The following is a 19,499-nucleotide window of genomic DNA, read 5'->3' as shown; positions in this document are numbered from 1 at the left end:
CAGTCTGTTCTTGGTCTTGTTGAGCCCCACCATGGAAAACACTCGCTCTGCGTCTGCATTGGAGTGGGGCAGAACCGGGACCAGCTTTGCGATGCTGCTGAGCCTCTTGAACTGGCTAACCCCCGTCACCGTTGAAGATTGAACTGTGTAAATACTCTAAAATAGGCCTCAAGCACAGCAGGCATTTTGAAATATTGAGGTTGTTTCTAATTGGTTCACAGGCAAAAATTGTGTAAGCTCCAAATACTCTTGCACAGAGTTCCATTTATTTATTTATTATTACCAGTAGAGTCTACCTTTGCTGCCTCTTGGAACAATGAATTTATTTTTGTTAGCTTTGCCCTCTCCTGTTCGGCTTTCACTCTCGTTGTTTTTCTGACCACCGCTTGGGTATTTGCGCTTCATTTTTAGTTTTTACCGGCAACGCAATTTATGTAGGCTACTGAATTTTAAATTAGCAATGCTTCCTGCTTTGTTTTGAATGCTGCCCAGCCTGCCAATGAGCATTTATGATCAGCCGACTAGCCCTATCACAGATGAGCAAATAATTATTAGAATGATAGCCTACACTTGACGGGGTGCCTTGCAACATATAATGGAAGGGGGCTCGCCCTCTGTGTCCTGTCCCCGTTAAGACTTTGGAAATCTAAGAGGCTACAAAATGTAAAGAAAAAAAAATCTAATCTAATCTGGCGTACCGGAGGCCTCCGCACCGCACCGCAACCACCAACAGTGGTTGTGCAACATATGATTCTGACGCCCGGAGAAAACATTTCTGTTGAAAAGGAGTTTTCAAAAGTTGCAGTAGATGTCCTCAAAGATAAGGAAAGGGTAGAGCCAATGAGTTACCTCAACTCCCAACTGAGTTGACATAACTTCCTTTTTCAGTACGGCGGCCGTCAAACTAAAAACACACCACTGCATTTATGCCTACAAAGTGAAAAAACGAGTTGATGATGACCCAAATATGTTCGTCCTCTGACAAGTTCCATAAGTCCCTCTTGAAGTGGTTCCACATCTGAAAACAGACTTCATGATGTGTAGAAACATGGTGTATAGAAACACTGGAGAAAGTTTCATGCTTTAGTCATAAAATGCACAATACTTATCTGCCGCACTATAACTGCTCCACTAAGGTGGCACCCATCTTGAAAAATGGTCGCCATCTTGAAATTTCAAGTGGCTTCTTGTCAAGTGACCCATGGAGACAGCTCATCACAATTGTCATGCTTGTATCACCACAGCACCACTATATATGCCCCCTGCAGTCAAAATAGACTGAAGCGCCCACCATTTTGATGGACATTTTGGAAAATGGCTGCAAAACCCGTAAAAGGTCCCTCCTGAAGCTGTTCTACATTTGAAAATAATCATTGGGGTGTATAGATCATATGCTGAACGTTTCATGCTTTAGTCATAAAATGCACACTTGTTTGGTTAACCTGCAGCACTATTAGTGTCAGCATACTAGCCGATGGGCTAGCTAGCTATAGCTTTGTCAAACCCAGTCTGTGCTAGACGTGATGCTAATTTTCGCCATATTAAATTCCCATTAACTTATGCTAAAAAACATCAGTGATATTAAAGTCGGAAGTTTTGATTTAAAAATAAATACATTATTTTAGCCTGACAGGGGTTCTTGTTACAATTATAGGGGAAACTGAGTGCTCATAAGGTAATGTTATCTAGAGGCTAGCCAGCCCGTGAGAGCCGTTAAAGGTATAATATGTTATATGTGGATTATTTCCCCCATCTAGTGTCTAAAGATAAGAACTGCAACAACACAATGTATTGGTTGCCAAAATGCCAGAGAATGCACTGTTTCAGTCATACTGTGATAAGATCTTCACTCCGAGAGGAACATAACATTAGACTAATCAGTAATCACAATCAAGTATTTCAGAGTGCCATGTAATAGGTTACGTTAGATGCTGTAGTGTGGAGATAACGTTAGGTCTGGCTATGCAGATTCCAAGAAAGATAACGATAGCTAGTTAGCTAGCTTACCGGTCTAGTAGAAAAGTAGCCATGTCACCATGCGACTTTATCCCATGAAACTCCATAAACTCCGTCCAACGAGCAAAGGCTGGCCCGATATTTGTCCGACTTTTGCTCCTTCTTTGGTCACTGAGCTTTTGAGATTCATATCGCACGGTTCGCCGGGGCTCAGGCAGAGAAGCAGGACGACGAAACTCGGCCATTTTACTAAACGTTTAGCTGAAAAGAGCGAGCGGAAGTGGACAGAAAAGCTGCCGTTTTATAGTCGCGCACACCCTTGATGCTAACCAACATCTATAATGCTGCTAATTCATGGAAGTATAACGTTAGCTGGCTACTGCTAATCTCACAGTGGTGAAGCTAGAATAGTACCTGGCAACCCAGCGCGCAGTACCAACGCTGTAATACTATTGGCTGGTATGATATCAACAGAGTGTCATTGTCGGCCGTCAAAATTTCATAATGTAATAATTTAAGAGAAAATGGTGTTGGAAAAGCAATACTTTTACTCTGCGGCCTTCGCAAAGCCCTATGGATGTATTATTTTTGAAAAAATGTTTATTTTAATCCACATATAACATATTATACCTTTAACGTTACTTTTATGAGGGCTCAAGTCTGTTTTTCTGTTTTACAAGCCCGTCCCTGTGTAGCCTGTTTTCTTACAGTTTTTAGCTAACGTATACTTGCTAACTAGAATCTCATAATTTTCCTCTCACTATATTGGCCGGAGGGTCTTTTAAATAAAGAAGTGTATGTTGAAGTACATGGGATTTCTTTTTTCCAACTATGGTATCGAATTGGGTATCCAGGATTGTGGAATTTCTCAATTGGTATTGCCTACTAAATGTCTGGTATTTTGTGACTCCCCTAATGGACAGATATATCAATTTATGAGTTGAATGTCAGTCTAAAAATCCAATGAAAATCTCAATTTTTATCAAATCATTTTTATATACAAAACACAGCAGCAGTCGAGAGAGAGAGTGGAGGGACGCAGCAGCAACCGAGAGAGAAAGAGAGAGAAAGAGAGTGGAGGGATGCAGCAGCAACCAAGAGAGAGAGAGAGTGTGGAGGGACGCAGCAGCAACCGAGAAAGAGAGAGAGAGAGAGAAAGAGAGAGTGGAGGGACGCAGCAGCATTTGAGAGAGTGGAGGGACACAGCAGCAACCGAGAGAGAGAGAGTGGAGGGACGCAGCAGCAGAAGCAACCGTCATAAATATATGCATATTTAAAGGAGAAGGCTCTTTTTCGACAACCTGGACCTTCTTTACGGCATACTGTATTATAAGATGTTTGACTCACCAAGATCATATTAAAGAGGCATGTGAAAACCACAACAATCCCTCGCCCTATGGAAGCACAACTAGCGATTCATAAAGATAGATTGATGAAAACAACCGTTTCGCGGCAGAAAATACATTTTTTAGAAGCTGCATTCTCGGTACCCCGTCCGCTGCCATCACATGGATATACTTGGCTCGCGCTGGATTTTAAATTTCTTCTACAGGCCTCCAAATTACACCAAAGAGCCTTCTCCTTTCCTCTCCCTCTCCTTGTCCCCAGCAAAAATTGTGTATGCAGACTACACTGTATGGTCCCTACCAATGTTGAAACCAAACCTACGCCCTTGGGAGAAAGGCACCTGTCAGTACATTCAAATGGCAACGCCTTCAGTTCATAGGTCAACGATGCCATTGTCATGGTCACAGCTTGATGCACCAGCAGAGAGTGCAATTCCAATTCCACCCGGGGGGGGGGGGGGGGGGGGGGGGCGGCCTGCCCCCCCGGGGCCTAAGGTCTATGGTCGACCGCTTGGGGCCCTGGATGCACAACAAGCGGGGATGTGAGCAAGCCAGGACATGTTGCGTCCCCTACACAAGAGAAGGCTTCTGCAAACGGTTGAGTGAACAGGAGAGGCTGGAGGTTTAAAAACACTGTAGGAGTAATCATTCTCTAGTCCCGGTAAATGTTTAGTTCCTTCCGCTAACTTTCTTGTTAGATAGTCGAGACATGGTAATAACAATGAAACAACAGAACATCACGAATGATTTGCAAATGTGTCCTCGTGACCTGTCATCATCTTCACATAGCATGGCATTCTGAAGATTCATAATGCAGCTATGCGATAACTTTGTAACAAAAATAAGTAGAAGTTGTGAGACTGAGACACCGTGCCCATACCTGTGGCTGGCATTCCCCGTTGGCCTCTTGCAACACGGTTGGCTCCAGCACACGGGATGTGTGTGGGATGAACATAAGACAGGCCCACCTGAGCTGTCTGGGAACAGACACATACAGAATGATGCCAGGCCATGTGGAACTTACACTCCCCTGTACAGCACCCACGTTTAGGTGTCAACCCAACCTAGTATTTTTAACTTGACATTTTCCACCAATTAGTGTCATGTTCCACCAATTAGTAAGCACATTTTCCTGGTACGGTTTTCTGATGAGGGGTAATGAGGACCCATGCTGCATATCAATATCACCAGGGGTGTAGTGGAGGGTAAACCCAAGTTATCTCGCCTCTTTAAAATGAGGCTGAGAGTTTACTCAGCTATTTTCTGATTAACTGTGTTAATCAATGATGGAAAACGAGGTGGGTAAACTCAACACTCGACAGAGTTTACCCACCTCTGTATTTACCACTACACCCCTGAATATCACTGTGGCAGAGCAACACTGATGTGAACAGTATGGTTTGCGATAGGCTTTATCATACAATAAAATATAATCACGTCCACTAATAGGCTGGCCTACATAATACACTAGCGTAGGCTATCTATTCAGATTTGGAGTCTGGTTTCTTCCTCAGTCTAATTTTAGTAATGAGGCTACAAAATCATTCACCCACCGCACCTCCTGCGCGCACTGAGCTGGCAAAGAATGGTACTCTACTTTATGAATGGATGGGTGTGGCGGCGGCGCGTGAGTGACTTGCGGTGGGCTGTCGTCACAGCGCTGCTTGATAGACACTGGCGTTGGTCGCCGGCAGGACGGGACTGGAGCGCAACTGAGCTCCACTAATGCTAGAGACAAGACAAGGGGCAGGCAGGACGGGACTGGAGCGCAACTGAGCTCCGCTAGAGCTAGAGACAAGACAAGGGGCAGGCAGCGACGCCACCAGAGACCAGAGCGGTGAACTTCGGGCGAATTTTGGTGAGGGCTGCCGGCAGACTCGCAAAACGCACGGAGCTACGCGAGGCGAGGCGAGGGGAGCAACGAAACAAAGGACTTCGATAGACTTTTTAGTCTACAGATTTTTAGGCTACTCACTGACATACATTACTTTAGGCTTTAAAACAAAACATAGCTACACGTTTTGTAGCTACCGTGCTGTTGCTGCGAGGTTTAGTAGGTTCATCCAGATCATTAGGCTTATTGTAAATCATGACAGCATCTGATTAAATCGGCCTGTGCGCGGTTTAAGTACAATTGTAAGAGATAAAATACATCGAAAAAGCCTATGCAGCATGATCTTAGCTATAAAACAGACAGACAAAGAAAGTCAGGCGCACATCAAGCCCTTATTCCGGAGCTCTCTCCGAGGCGTGACAAACAAAAGGACGTGGAAAACTCGCATCAGCACCAGTGAACAACATGCAGACAGACACACAACATCGGCCATGCCCCAAAAACAAGACTGTCTGCAGCTTTTGTAATATACAGTGGTCGTATGTAGCCTAATTACATTCCTTCTGGCTTCTCTGGGCCAGAGACAGGATGGTTTTCAGTTTGCGCTGATCACCGCCCGAATGCGATCATTTGGAGACAACGTCTGATTTTATCAAGACAACAAACTTGCTAGTTAAGATCAAGTTAGATTCCTGTGAATCCCGTATTCGTAGCCTACTACAGAGTAATGTTATGCATGTGTGCCTTACAGCTGAATGGGAAGAGAAGCAGAGACGAACGCTGTTCAAAATAACTGAAGGAAGAATCTGAGAGGTGCGAAGTGGACTACGCGAAGAAACTCGGGAATATTTCAGGGATCAAAGCGAATTGAAGGTAAACCCGATAAAAAATAATAGACTCAACAATGATTAGCCTATAGAAAACACATTTGATTGCATAACGCCGGACAACTTTTAAAACATTATCTGGAGAATTGCTGGCCTACCTACAGAATAATTTTATCACAGTGTTTTCACATTGTCTGTGAAAACAGGCCATCGAGCACGTTCAAGTTCTGTAACTCTTGTGTTTGTTTAGACTGTCAAGAACACTTGAAAGATTTCAGTCCGTGTGAATCTGTAGGCTAGGTATTCTGCTGACTGGACATAATTGCCTTGTCGTTGAAACGTATGAAGCAAACATTATCAAAGTGATAAACCGGTATGGTAGGCTAAATATGCCAGTCTCTACAACTTATTCGTAAAACCAATTATTGAGATTGTCACCTAAGAATATAATCAGGACAACTGTCAGGCTGTGCACGTCACTTCTTTTGGGCAGTATATTGTTGTTTTACCCGATGTGTGTGTCATGCCATCTGTAGGCTAGGTATTCTACTGACTGGACATAATTGCCTTGTCGTTGAAATGTATGAAGCAAACATGATCAAAGTGATAAACCGGTATGGTAGGATAAGTCTGCCAGTCTCTACAACTAATTCCTAAAACCAATTATTGCGATTGTCACCTGAGAATTTAGTCAGGACAACTGCCAGGCTGTGCACGTCACTTCTTTTGGGCAGTATATTTGTTGTTTTAGTCCATATTACCCCAAATGCTTTGCTCTGCTGACCTGTGTAATTCTGTCAAATAACCTATGCAGATGTCTTCCCTTTAAATCGTTTTGCTAGCGTAATTCATTTTTTTGTTGATTGTGGCTTGTTTCATAAGTAGAGAGAAGTAGAGCGAAAAAATATTTTAAAATGTTATACACTCACATAACACCTGCTGGTAGTCAGTTGGGAACCTATCAAGCTGTCTGAGAAGTTACATAACCAGAGCAGGGACAAGTTCACCCCCCCCCCCCCCATGCTGCCCTCTCTCTACCTCCACTGTCTACTGTGTACCTCAAACTCTGAACGACACCACCCTCAGTGCCTTTATCGACCGGACTATCAGTTCCTACAGAAACAGAACCACTCCTGCTTCACCGGATGGTGGGAGAGGGTTGGTCTGACACAGTTCCTCCACTCGGTCTGCCCTGCTGTTGTTCTATCAGCTGTGGAATTTGAACCATTCTTCCTTGGGTGAGGCCGTCCAGCAGTGGAATATGTGAGGCTCTGGGGATGGGGGTGGGGAGGGGGGCCTGGGAGTGAGTATTGGCAACTGGGGCTTTCCAGTCGGGTTGCACACCAGACATTCCAGGCTGCTGGATGGCCAGCTAGCGGGCTAGCTCCACGCGGCTGGGAGCCATATAAGACGCTGTGTCTTTGTGTGTTGTTGAGAAACATCACACGCACGCGCGCACGCACACAGACGCACGCGCGGCCTGCTCCGACCCACCTCCGCTCAACCCTGCATTCCCCTACTCATGGGGACGGGGACTGTTGGGGAGGGCTGTTTGTGTGTGTGTGTGTGTGTGCGCGTGCGTGCGTGTGCGTGAATTCCTCCCTGTCGAGAGACAGAGCGCCATCCACACTTTTGTTTGAAAGTTGATTAGGCTAACAACTGAAGCTGCACGCCTACACCCGTGACAGGACAAAGAGACACAGATCCACTGTATAAAGACAGATTGTCTACAACAACACACACACCCACACACACCCACACACACACACACACACACACAAGCACGCGTGCGCGCACACACAGCCAGACATACAGTGTGCATAAACCGAGCGTAGACTCGCGAAGACACCAAACAACGGTGTCTTCTTCTCCCCCGACCACGTGACGTTTGTGGGCGTTGGTATCACTGCTGTTCGGAGGATGAGAGCGAGAGACGAGGGGAGCCGTGTGGAGAAGCGACGGACTGTGGGGAGAGAGAGAGAGAGAGAGGGAGAGAGAGAGAGAGAGAGAGGGAGAGAGAGAGAGAGAGAGAGAGAGAGAGATGGCAGTCATACAGCTTTCCCTCCTCTCTTCCCCTTTCTCTGTTTTTTTTTGTCCGCCTCCGGTTGTTTTTTAAACAGGGTGTCCGTGTGCAAAGAATGTGTGTGCGGGAGCAGAATTTGGGGAGTGGAGAGAGCGGAGAGACTTGGGGCCGGGATAGCGGGTCGCCCGGGGAGCAGAGGGGAGGGAAGGAGGAGCAGACCCTGTGGAAGAGGGACGTATCGGGGGGTTTTGGCAAAGAGGAACACGGCCAATGGAATGGCACAGCTGTACAGAGAGAGAGGGGAGAGAGAGAGAGAGAGAGAGAGAGAGAGAGGGGGGAGAGAGAGAGAGAGAGAGAGAGAGCAGAACGGAGAGAGACATTACTAAAATAGTGATGCAGGCACTATATCAGTTAGAACGCTGGTAACTTTCCAGGGCCCAATATCCTGTATGGCTAGTTTCTCCTATAGTGATCCAGTTCGTTCGTAGGCTTCATGTTGCTAGTAGCTACAGTCGCTTACAGTGTGTGTCTCATAAGTCTGGTTCTGTAGGCTCATGCAGCTGGGGGACGTTATTGTGTGCAAACTAATGTAATTACAGAGTTACAAAACACCCCGAGGTCTCGAAGACATGTATAACCCCCCCTGACTGTAAAATGAAAACATGTGTTGTACGTTTCATTATGTACACACAGCCGATTGCATACGCGCACACACACGTTACACAGTCTGTAATGGAAATGGGAGCTTTTTATACCAGCACGTGCATGCGTGGAGATAGGGATGTGTTGTGTAGCCAGCAAGGACAGGAGTACAAGGAGAGAGAAGAGAGGTAAGCAGTGTCAGTGGGGGCGTACGCCCTCTGCCCTAGGAGAGCCTGGGCCTGCATGGGCCTGAGAGGCTGTCCAGCCTGTGGGTTCGGCGTGACTGCGCAGATAGGGCTGCCCGTTGCGTAACCGTCTATTGACAGACTGTGGTGAAAGAGACCAGAGCCTCCAAGCACAGTTGGCTATGATCTCTTTTTCATCTGTAAGAATTGCAACTTTTTGTCATGCTCTGTTGTTCAACCCAGCGAACAGAGGAAGCTCACAAGACCTCACCAGCACCTGCAGTGGAAATGAAACACGGACAGCTGTTTAGCAACTCAAACTTCAAAAACACTGTAATTATGTCTCAAACAGCTGCTCTCTCACTGTGTACACTCTGGTGGAAACGTCTGCATGAGCATGTTCTCCACGTCTCAAATGACAAACACCTGAGGGCCTGAGGTGGTGCAGGTCCAGGGTCAGGGTGAGGCTCACGGAGACACCTGAGGGCCTGAGGTGGTGCAGGTCCAGGGTCAGGGTGAGGCTCACGGAGACACCTGAGGGCCTGAGGTGGTGCAGGTCCAGGGTCAGGGTCAACTGTGCTGGCATTCCAAGTGTAGAAGAGTGTGTGTTGCAAACACACCATGCCAGATCTCTTCAAGAGATAAAAAAAAAAAAGAAGATTTATTTAAACCAATGGAATTCGCATATCTGCATGCACTCACCCACACTCAAACACGCACACACACGCACACACACACACACAAGGGATAAGCACCAGATTGGCTCCCTCTAGGTCCACCATATGTACGTGTGCCTCCTATGCCTGTCAGCGCTGCAGAGAGAGGGTGTGTTTGTGTGAGAGGGCTTGGGCTGCTTGGCAATGCGAGCACACACGGGGCTCTTGGCTTTACTCTCCCCTCTATTTACAGCGTGTTTGTATTTGTGTGTGTGTGTGTATAGTGTGTCATGGAGTGTGTATTTTGGGGGGTGTATTCTGTGTACGTGCGGTTTGATATGTGATCCTGATGTGCTTCTGCCTCGGCATCTGCTTCTCTCATTTGTGGTGGGAAGACGATACTCCTGGGTGAGATGGAAGCTCAGTCATGGGACTGGGATCTACTTGTGTTTACTATATGTGTGTTTACTATATGTGTTTTCTATATGTGTTGTTATTATATGTGTTTACTATATTTGTTTACTACATGTGTGTGTGTGAGAGTGAGTCACAGTGAACTCATGCCTAAGAAAGGTGTCTGGGTATTTATTTTGAATGTATTTTTGCCTGTGTGTACGTGCGTTAATGGCTGTGTTTGTCTCTGTCAATGTGCTTGTGAGGCAGCTGGTTTACGGCGACCCCTATGTGACGGAGGTGGCTGTCTCTGTGGACAGTCAGTGCGTGTGTGTGCGTGCGTGCACGCGTGTGTGTGACACATCTGCCTCGCTCTGGTGGAGATGCTTCTCAGATTCGTCTCAGCGTACTGTCTTCAATAACTACTCCCATCACACTCCCTCTGGCTTTCATTAAATCAAAATTAAGAAATCCTATTAACGCCTCTCGCACCAGCGGTGTTTATGCGTATGGGATGCGTGCGTGTGTGTGCGTGCGTAGGCCTACTTGTGTGTGTGTGTGGCCCTCCGTGTGTGAGAGAAAGGGAGAATCCGTGAATGATGTTGATTGAATCGTGATGAAAAGACAGCTACCCAACGGAAGACTGAACTATGCGCCTTTATGTCTCCAGAAACAGACAGGGCGGTTCCTCTCGCAGATTAGTGCCGACTGATTATACACAACTCGGCTGATTACACATAGTGGATGAGTCAGCCAGCCAGGCGCGCCACAAGTTGGACGGGTGGTTCGCGGCCGGCGGCCTCCTTGGGAGCGGGTGTGTCCCTCTGCCTGCCGTCTCTGCCGCTGATTCAAAGGATGGTGTAATACTGGTAGTAGTAGTAGTAGGGTTAACGCCGGTAGCCTACTGGGAGGTCTGGGGTTGCTCTAATAGGCTACCAGCGCGATTCGTCACCGTGTCAAGGTTGAGCTTCCCGTCCGCGACGAGACTCATTAAAGACGGCCACTACGCTGCCGAGTCTCCGCTGTCGCCGGTATTCGGCTCAGGCAGCTGGGGCGGTCAAGAGACCCGGGGGAGAGCGTCTCCGACGCCAACCTTTGTTGCTGCCCACTGAGCAAAGACACGTCTAAAAGACGTCTTTTAGACGTATGTTTTTTGTCTTTTTCGGACGTCCAAAGACATCCAATTAGGAGCCAGAATGAATTTTTTTTTTTTGTAACGTTCAGATATTGGACCCGTTTTGCACGTCCACAGACGTCTTAGAGGGGTCCAAGCCAGACGTTTGAATATTGAGGGGTCCAGCAGACGTGGGGGTTCTGGACCGACGGACGTTATTAAGACATGATCTGAACGTCTCCCTGACGTTGCGTGTTTGCTGGGTGTTTTCTAGCGTGGTACGTAGGCTACGTTGCCGGGGGCGCATTTGTAGGCTACTTCTGTCTTCACCGAAGGACAAACAAACCAAACTAAGAAACCGAACAGTTTTCCTTCTTAGCTTTCTGCGGAGAGAGCGCAAGCAGGCTTCTCCGTGTTATGAACGAGTGCTCGGCGACGCCTGGTCTGAGGACGCCGGCGCTCGCGCTCCCCTCCCCGTCATCAGGCGCTCTCAGCCCGCGGCGCCCTCGAGCGCGTGTGGCTTCGGTACGGCCGTTGACATGTGTTCACGGTGTGGGGTGGCCGTGGCCGTTGACATGTGTTCACGGTGTGGGGTGGCCGTGGCCGTTGACATGTGTTCACGGTGTGGGGTGGCCGTGGCCGTTGGTAGCCCGTCGAGAACACCGTGCGGCCGCGCGGGCCAGAAATAACCGGACGCCAGTATAGATTTTTCCATAACTCTTTTAGAGCACCCGCCCAGACTGTGCTGCTGAGACAATCAAGGATCGGGTTGTTTGTCTGCACAACTGTGTATGTGTGCGTGTGTGTGCGTGCGTGTCTGTATACATAATAAGCATGTGTTTGTGAGAGCAGCCTAAACTATGAGGAGCACACACACTATGAGAGCATGACACACACAAACTACATTCTGGCTATTTGGGGTAATCACAACAGACAGCCTTCCTGTTATGCAGTAGCCTAGGAAAGTCTCAGTAAAGTGGCCTGTCCAGAAGACTGCGTTCCTCTCTCTCTCTTCCTCTTATACACTAGTAGCCTACTGTCAACGCGCACGCACACACACGCTCTCTCTCTCTCTCTCTCTCTCTCTCTCGGCCTCTTTCTGTATCTGCAACGTGTGTGTTTGAGGCCTGAGTATGGACGGTGTGATCTCGGCCGGTCTGTAGCTCCAGCAGGCTGAAGTCCAGGGGTGTTTAGTTTGGCCTGGGACTCTGTTTGATCAGGCCGTTCCTGCAAAACGTACCCACAGCGCAGCCAAATGCCCCCCCCCACCGCCCCTCTACCTCCCCACATCCCCCCTCTCCCTCCCTCTATCTCGCTCCATCTCTCTCTCTCTCTCTCTCTCTCTCTCTCTATCACACTCCCAAACTCCACATTCTGCGTTTTCAGCTTTGTCACCATCAAACCCCCCCCCCCACCTCCGCGTCCTTCCCCGCCGGCTCAGTGTTTACCCGACACGTCCCTGCCAACATGTGTGTGTGTGTGTGTGGGGTGGGGGGGCGCTGGGGATCAGGGAGGGGGTTCAGACAGGTCGGTATTAACATTCCAGCATGCCCACAGGTAGCACCAGGGTGCGAGTGCTTAGTAAGAGTGTGTCGTATTGCTCCCGGGAGGAGTTGGGGAGGGGATTCAGGGCCCCCTGTTCGCGGAGCGTCTGCTCCCTCAGACGGACGGGCGTCCTCGCCCGACGCTAACCCGATCCCTCGTTGACGGATCGACCGTGGGACGCAGACTGAGGGAAAGGTTAATGAGAAGCAGACCCGGACGATTAAAGTCAATTTCATTTCTCGGCTCCGGACGCAGAGGAGCACAAAGTCGTTAGCGTCGCGGGAACACGCTCGGAGATCATATTTACTCAGCCCCCGAAACGCGACACGAGTTAGAGATGAGTCGAGAGACGCTGCGCTGCCAAGAGAAGGGTCCTGCCCGGCTAAAGTTCGGGGGCCCCGGCCTGGACATCGTCTCCTCGGACAATCAGGGCCTCTGAGTGGAGCCTTAATGAGATTATCCGTACCACTCGACAGAGCCTCGGCCGACGGGCGCCTCTGCTGACCTCCAAGTTCCATGTCCAGCCCGGTGGGAGGAAGCGCACTCTATTGCGCGTGCGTATGCGCGTGTCCCTCGTCTCTGATGAGGCGTGTGTCTCAACAGCCCTGTTCCCTGGGGGCAGATGCAGATGAATAGGACAGCTCTGCTTGGTTTGTCTTCATCAAAGCAGATTTCTGCCACTCAAGAATTCAGAGCCTCCACAGATCCCTCCTCCTGTCCCTCCTAAAGCACCCCCCCCCCTCCATGCGCCCCCTGGTCTCCCCCTTGCCCGTCTGACCGGGTTTTGTGCCACGCCTACCCTCTGTTTCCGTACAAAGCTGTGTTGAGCTCAGGGCGTCGGCATCCGGGAGTGGGGGAGCCAAACAACAGCAGCTAGGCGGGCGAACAGCCAGGGGCAGGTCCCATCTGAGCGTTCCTCCTCGGTCAACGTCCTTGAGGCGTCTGGTCGGCAGCCCAAACCAGGCAGGTCTGGCCCAAACCTTCCCTGCTCCCTTCCTTCCTTCCTTCCTTCCTTCCTTCCTTCCTTCCTTCCTTCCTTCCTTCCTTCCTTCCTTCCTTCCTTCCTTCCTTCCTTCCTTCCTTCCTTCCTTCCTCCTCCACAACTGTGGTAGGGCGGGCGGGCGGGTGCGTGGCCGCGGCGACGCCCCATGCCCGTAAATGGGCAACGGGGCAGCGATCGGGGTGAGAAGCCGGATCGGCAAGGGGGGGGGCAGGAGGAGGGAGGGATTGGAGGGGGTGGGGGCGGGGGTGCAGGCGGGGGGTCACGGGTGTGTGCTGCCCCGTGCTACTTGGCACCGGCGGTAACACTGAGCACCCTGACGATCTGTGCCACCTCACCAAGTCAAACAGCCCCACCCCACTGCACCCTCGCCCCCAAAACATCCCCCCCGTCACCTCGACCCCCCTCAGCCACTTCACATTCTCCACATACTCCCCCCTCTCGCACAGCCTCTCACCAGGGCCCCGGTCTGGACAACAACATTATAGTTCTTCACCTATCTGCCCTGACTGGAATTGGTTCCGAGAAGACAGACAGAGGTCAAGGGCGAAGGTCACTCGTAAACACCCCGTCGGAGGTGCTGAAGAGCACTCTGTGCTGTAAAAGCAATTGCACTCAAAAGTAATTTGAAAAAACTGAATGGAGAAAGAGCCTAGGAGCTTTCTACTGCTTACATTTTTCTAATTGACCGTTGATAAGGTAACACATTAGGTAATGTACCAGTAAACAACCCCTCTCTTTCTCTGTCCTCTATCTCTCCTTATCTTATAATGCTCTGAATGTTTTTCACACTCCGCTCACATCACCAAGTAGACTGTGATTAAACTAGTTCTGCACTGGGCAGGGTGCCTATTCTGCCATCATATCACACACACTTCTTGGGCAATGTGTATGTATGTATGTATGTGTGTGTGTGTGTGTGTGTGTGTGTGTGTGTACATACGTGTGTGTGTGTGTGCGTGCACATGTGTGCATTGAGGAATGCCAGCTTCACTCTTTCCCACGAGGTTATCTGGCCCTCCAGTCCACCATGACTCACTCTTCACCTTTGACCCCAGACATTCCCTGAGTAGCATTCGCTACATCCTTTTCTCTCATTATCCTGCAGGAAACACAACAACAACACAGAACCAAAACATGTCCCCAAACGACTACCCCCCCTCCGCCAAGACAGGGCCATCACAGCGACTATGTGCGACTGAGATGAAGTGAAAATTGAGTCTCTGATACTGCTATCTGCTCGCCTGTCGGGGGACTGTTTGGACGAAGCCCACTGTGGCTCTGACCTACTTATGTCACTGTGTGAGGCTGGAAACTGGAGAGGAAAAGAGAGGAGAGGAGAGGGGGGCAGGAGAGGAGAGGAGAGGGGGGCAGGAGAGGAGAGGAGAGAAGCAGAGAGGATATGAGACTGGGAAGGGGGGGGGGGTAGGGGGGGTGATGTCTGTCTGAAAGAAGCTCTCTGTAGGTGCAAACTTCTGCGATGCTGGGTGTTTTGACAGCTTTGGTACGCTTGCTGCAGCAGAGTATTGGGGGCTCGGGCGTGGAATGTTGGTGCTAGCCGGAGGGGGTAAGAGGGGGGCCGGTCGATGAAATGAAGTGTCTTAACGTGTGGAGAGGTCGGTTAACGTGTGGAGCGAAAGAGATAAGAGAGTGACAGACAAAGAGGTACTGTAGCGTGCTGGGACACTCTCATCTTAGCATCTCTGTCCTGCTGGTCAACCCAGATCCCTGGCAGTTCACACAGCCTGTGTGTGTGTGCGTGCGTCTGTGTGTGCGCGCGCTTGTGTGTGTTTTATATGTAAATACACTGTAGCAGGATTCCCAGCCTTTTTGCTCACGTGAGAGCTATTTGTGACAACCGCACACTAGGAGTGTATCCTCTCAAGGCCGCTTTCCCTTGGTCCATGACCTCAGCTCGATCTCCAGGCTCAGTTCGCCCGGAGACCACCGTCCAGAAACACCACCAGACCAGTGAGCCGAGTGTTTCCCACACTCTTCAGACAGAAGCGTCTGTTAGAAAAGACGCACACATAACAGTTAAGCACTTGAGAGTCCCTCCTCTCCAAACTCAAAGAGCTCTCGGTGCAGAGCGGCATTGTCCCCCCCACACACATGCATACACACACACACACACACACACACACACACACACACACACACACACACACACACACACACACACACACACACACACTCATGTTCCCACTCGCTCTCTCTCTCTCCAGCATTCCGCACTGTCATTCAAGCTGTTCTTTTCGGGCCATGCCAGGAGGGCTACGGGGCGTGTGTTTCTCAGGCCGGGCCGGCGGAGCGGGGTGGGGGTCACTGGGCACTACCACAGACATTCCCACGTACCAGCTCAGGGCCTCGCTCTAGCCTGACCTCAGATCATTACTAGGAGAATAGAGTACAGAGTACAATAGAATAGAATCTTCCTCGCTCGTTATGAAATGCCACCCTCTACCCCCCATCCCCTTGTGATACACATGCTTTAGTGCCAATCACTAGGAGTGACACTAATGTTTTGGCATCTCAGTCCCTGAAACACTGACGCTGTGACAGACAGTCCCCTAACCCACCAGAAGATGGCAGTCTTCTTTCCTCTACACTACAGCCTGCTCCAATGAGTGCTACTGTATTTTCTAATAGAGACCAATGCAAGTAAGATAAGCTAAAATCAATAAAATAAGCTATAAATGTGGGGTCTAGTTATGGTAATTCAATTAAAAGATGGAAATATGATACAAATCCCAAAGTCAGACAGTGCGGTTAGATCATTTAGTTTAGCAGTCTGGCATTTATCTCCCTGTGGCAAAGCTTAACATTCCAGGTTTGAATTCCCAGACAGAATATGTCTTGTTTGAGGTTCTTCGGCCCCATTATTTACATTTTTGACAATAACCTCAAGAAGAGGCTTCAGTTTTCATCAATGGGTTCAATGGGCAACATTTGGTAGCCTATATTGGAACTGGGAAAAAGGTTTTCATGTTAACCATTTTGTGCACTTAGGAGTATAATAATTAACATAGTATCCTGATTTCACAGTTTATAAAAATAGAAGTTTGTGGAAAAGTAGCACTGGACTTTGGAGTGAGGGGAGCGGGGGTGCTGCTTCTTTTGGGTTGACGGGCAGTGGGAAGCTGGGTTTTGGACGGGCACAGACAGCTCTGCTTGATCGGTTCATGTCTCGCCTTTCTCGAGCTGTCTGTCTGTCTGTCTGTCTGTCTGTCTGTCTGTCTGTCTGTCTGTCTGTCTGTCTGTCTGTCTGTCTGTCTGTCTCGGGCGTGACGCAGCCTTGGGGGCGTGCCGTCGAGGAAATCAGCTGGAGAAACAAAAACAAAGAGCGGCGGTTCGAGCTCCCAATAAAAAAGTCACAGAACAACTAATGAATACCATTTCACGCAGATGAAGCGGTTTTGCCTAAGGGGGGGTTCTAGTTGTGTATCTAAGCCATAGGAACAGCGAGAAGAAGGAATACGATGCCTTTTTGACTAGACCGACTTTGAGAAGGGTTCGCTTTCTGTAAAGCTAAAAGCGTTCTGTGACAACGTGCGGGGGGGGTTAGTCGATTCAGCTCCTGCACGCCGTTAAAGTGGCCGGGTGATCCTTGCGAAGGGGGATGTGGGTCAATACTGGAACAGTCGGAAGGTAAGAACAACAAGGACTCCTGCAGGCATTGTCACATGCTCACTTTCGGTTCTGTATGATAAGAGAGACAACATTGCGCTAGCGCAGTTTCCTTTCAGTTTGTTCTGGGTGCACGCCGGGAGGGATACTAGTGCAAACGCCAGTAATAGAATGTAATAATACATGCACACGTGTCCAGCCTCGCTTAGTCTACTGCTTGGAGATGGCTTTGCCTTTTTTATTCGGCACTGCTGCGATGGGTTCGGTGTGTTACGCAAGAGATTATCAATGCATCGATCTCTTGTAGCCTGTCCCTAGATGTCTCACTCTGACACTGACAATTGTATGTCATTACAGTACATTTCCTGCTTTGGTGTGCTGTAACAGTGATCTAATCACATGAGCTGCAGCATGCCATATAATCTTTTGCTGGTTCATACATAATATGGGCCTGTTACAAATATGAATGAACCAGCTAGTTATGAATGACTGCACAAAGGGTCTGCAGTAAGCTGCTTTCACTGATGCAATCGGTTGAAATCCTCGAGCTTTCCTTCTATCCGGTGTCTTGATGTGATTTTCAGATGCAGTGGAGATAAAACACGATATGTCCCTCAACATCCTGCAGTCCACACACACACACACACACACACACACACACACACACACACACACACACACACACGGCCACAATACTGATCCCTGAGGTCATTAGCAGAGTTATGTTTCACCACGTAATGTGCCACTTTAGACAGAGCCTCAGTTGTCCAATCATGAAATGCCTTCCACAAACACTCATTCAATCAATCAATCAGTCAATCACAATGTATTGACAACTTGAAAATCTTTATTATCAGTTTGTCTATTATCAAACATTTAATCACAGAACATACTGTGTTGTCTAGACAGCAGTCTATCGTTGGGAAGATGCATCAGCAAAGAAAATGAAAGCCTGTCTCTTTGCATAGGCTACTGCATGTAATGGACATTTCACGCTTCCTAATATTATTACAACCAAGCGTGGCCCTGTTTGTGCTTTGGCGAATGGCATACGAAGCAAACTATGCATCTAATGTACACATTGTAATGTAATATAATACAATGTAACACGTGCACACACTGTTATCCACTACCTTATCACATGTATAATATGCAGTATGCGGTCCTGCTGATAATGAGATGGAACAAAGCAGTATTGTGCCAAGTGACCAACTGTGCTCCCAATGCTCTCTCTGTGTCAACAGCCAGGAGATAAGCACTCGCTGCATTGACCCACATGGAAGAGTTAGTGACCCCCCCCACCCCAGCAGTATGGCCTGAGTACTACTGAGACTGCCAGACAGACAAACAGGTAGATGAAAGCCCAGAGGTAGAGAGAGAAACAGATGCGGACAGAGGTAGAGAGACTGAAGACCCTCTGAGGCCTCCTGAGCTGATGGTTTGAGAGGTGGAGTGGAGAGGAGTGAAAGGTCAAAGGTAACTGGTAGTTTTTATTCCCTGCTGTTTACTATGTGTCAGGTGTTGGTATGTCAGAGTGAGTGAGTGAGTGAGTGAGTGAGTGAGTGAGTGAGTGAGTGAGTGAGTGAGTGAGTGAGTGTGTGGGTGGGTGGGTGTGTGTGAGTGAGTGTGTATGTGGGTGTGTGTGTGTCTTTGTGTGTGTGTGTGTGGTTTGCAAATTGTTTACATAGCTCAACCACTTAGTGGTGTCCGGTGCTGTTTTTAGCTGTGAGAACCTGTGAATGGTGTGTGATGAATTCCTCGTGTTCGTCAGGGTGTCTGGAATAACCAGACGGTAAGATGGCGAGGACAGAAAGAGCAGATTGTAATATTACACTACAGTCATTTAGCAGACACTTTTATCCAGAGTGACTTACAGTACAATAATAGCATTAAACGTAAGTAGTCGGTGTACTACTACTCGCCAGAACTCACAAGTGTACAATCATGTTTGTTGTGTCACCCTGATGAAGGCCTGTGTGCTGCAACATGTAGGTGCGTTTTTAAGATTTTGCTATATGCATTTATGATGGAATAAAGGCTTTTTAACTTTTTCCACTACAAGAGTGCCTTTGTTTGTACAATCATGTTTGTTTTTGTTTTGAAGAGGCTGTACTCTTATGCACGCTGGTTGAGGCCTGATGATCAGCAGTGCAACTGCAATGCAGTTACCAGTTATTGGACACCAAATTCTCAACATACTGTAGTGATGATAGGATTTACATATAGCCCTTAGCCTACATTTACTGATACGATTGTTTTAAAACAAAAATGTTCTCCATCCACACAAGCATTTTAGCATGGTCTCAGAAATAATCTGTTTTTACTAACACGCCTGAGAACGCATATGACAT

The 19,499-nt window shown here is 48.5% G+C and overlaps 1 protein-coding gene across 2 annotated transcripts in view; it reads left to right on the top strand.

Annotated features, from left to right (window-relative positions):
- The first annotated feature begins 5,058 nt into the window (after positions 1 to 5,058).
- rhobtb4 (Rho related BTB domain containing 4) overlaps positions 5,059 to 19,499 on the top strand; it is a 43,717-nt gene continuing 29,276 nt past the window's right edge. The window contains exons 1-2 of one of the 2 annotated variants that reach the window (XM_084456995.1): positions 5,059 to 5,160; positions 5,888 to 6,009. The gene's annotated coding sequence lies outside the window, so the exon portion shown is untranslated. Of the gene's footprint in view, positions 5,161 to 5,887; positions 6,010 to 9,863; positions 9,878 to 19,499 lie in introns of those variants that run through there. The other variant, XM_084456996.1, reaches the window with a different exon arrangement.

This window comes from Borostomias antarcticus (genome assembly GCF_949987555.1).
Source record: "Borostomias antarcticus genome assembly, chromosome: 23".
Classification (NCBI taxonomy): domain Eukaryota; kingdom Metazoa; phylum Chordata; class Actinopteri; order Stomiiformes; family Stomiidae; genus Borostomias; species Borostomias antarcticus.
This window is presented reverse-complemented; position numbering and strand designations above follow the sequence as displayed.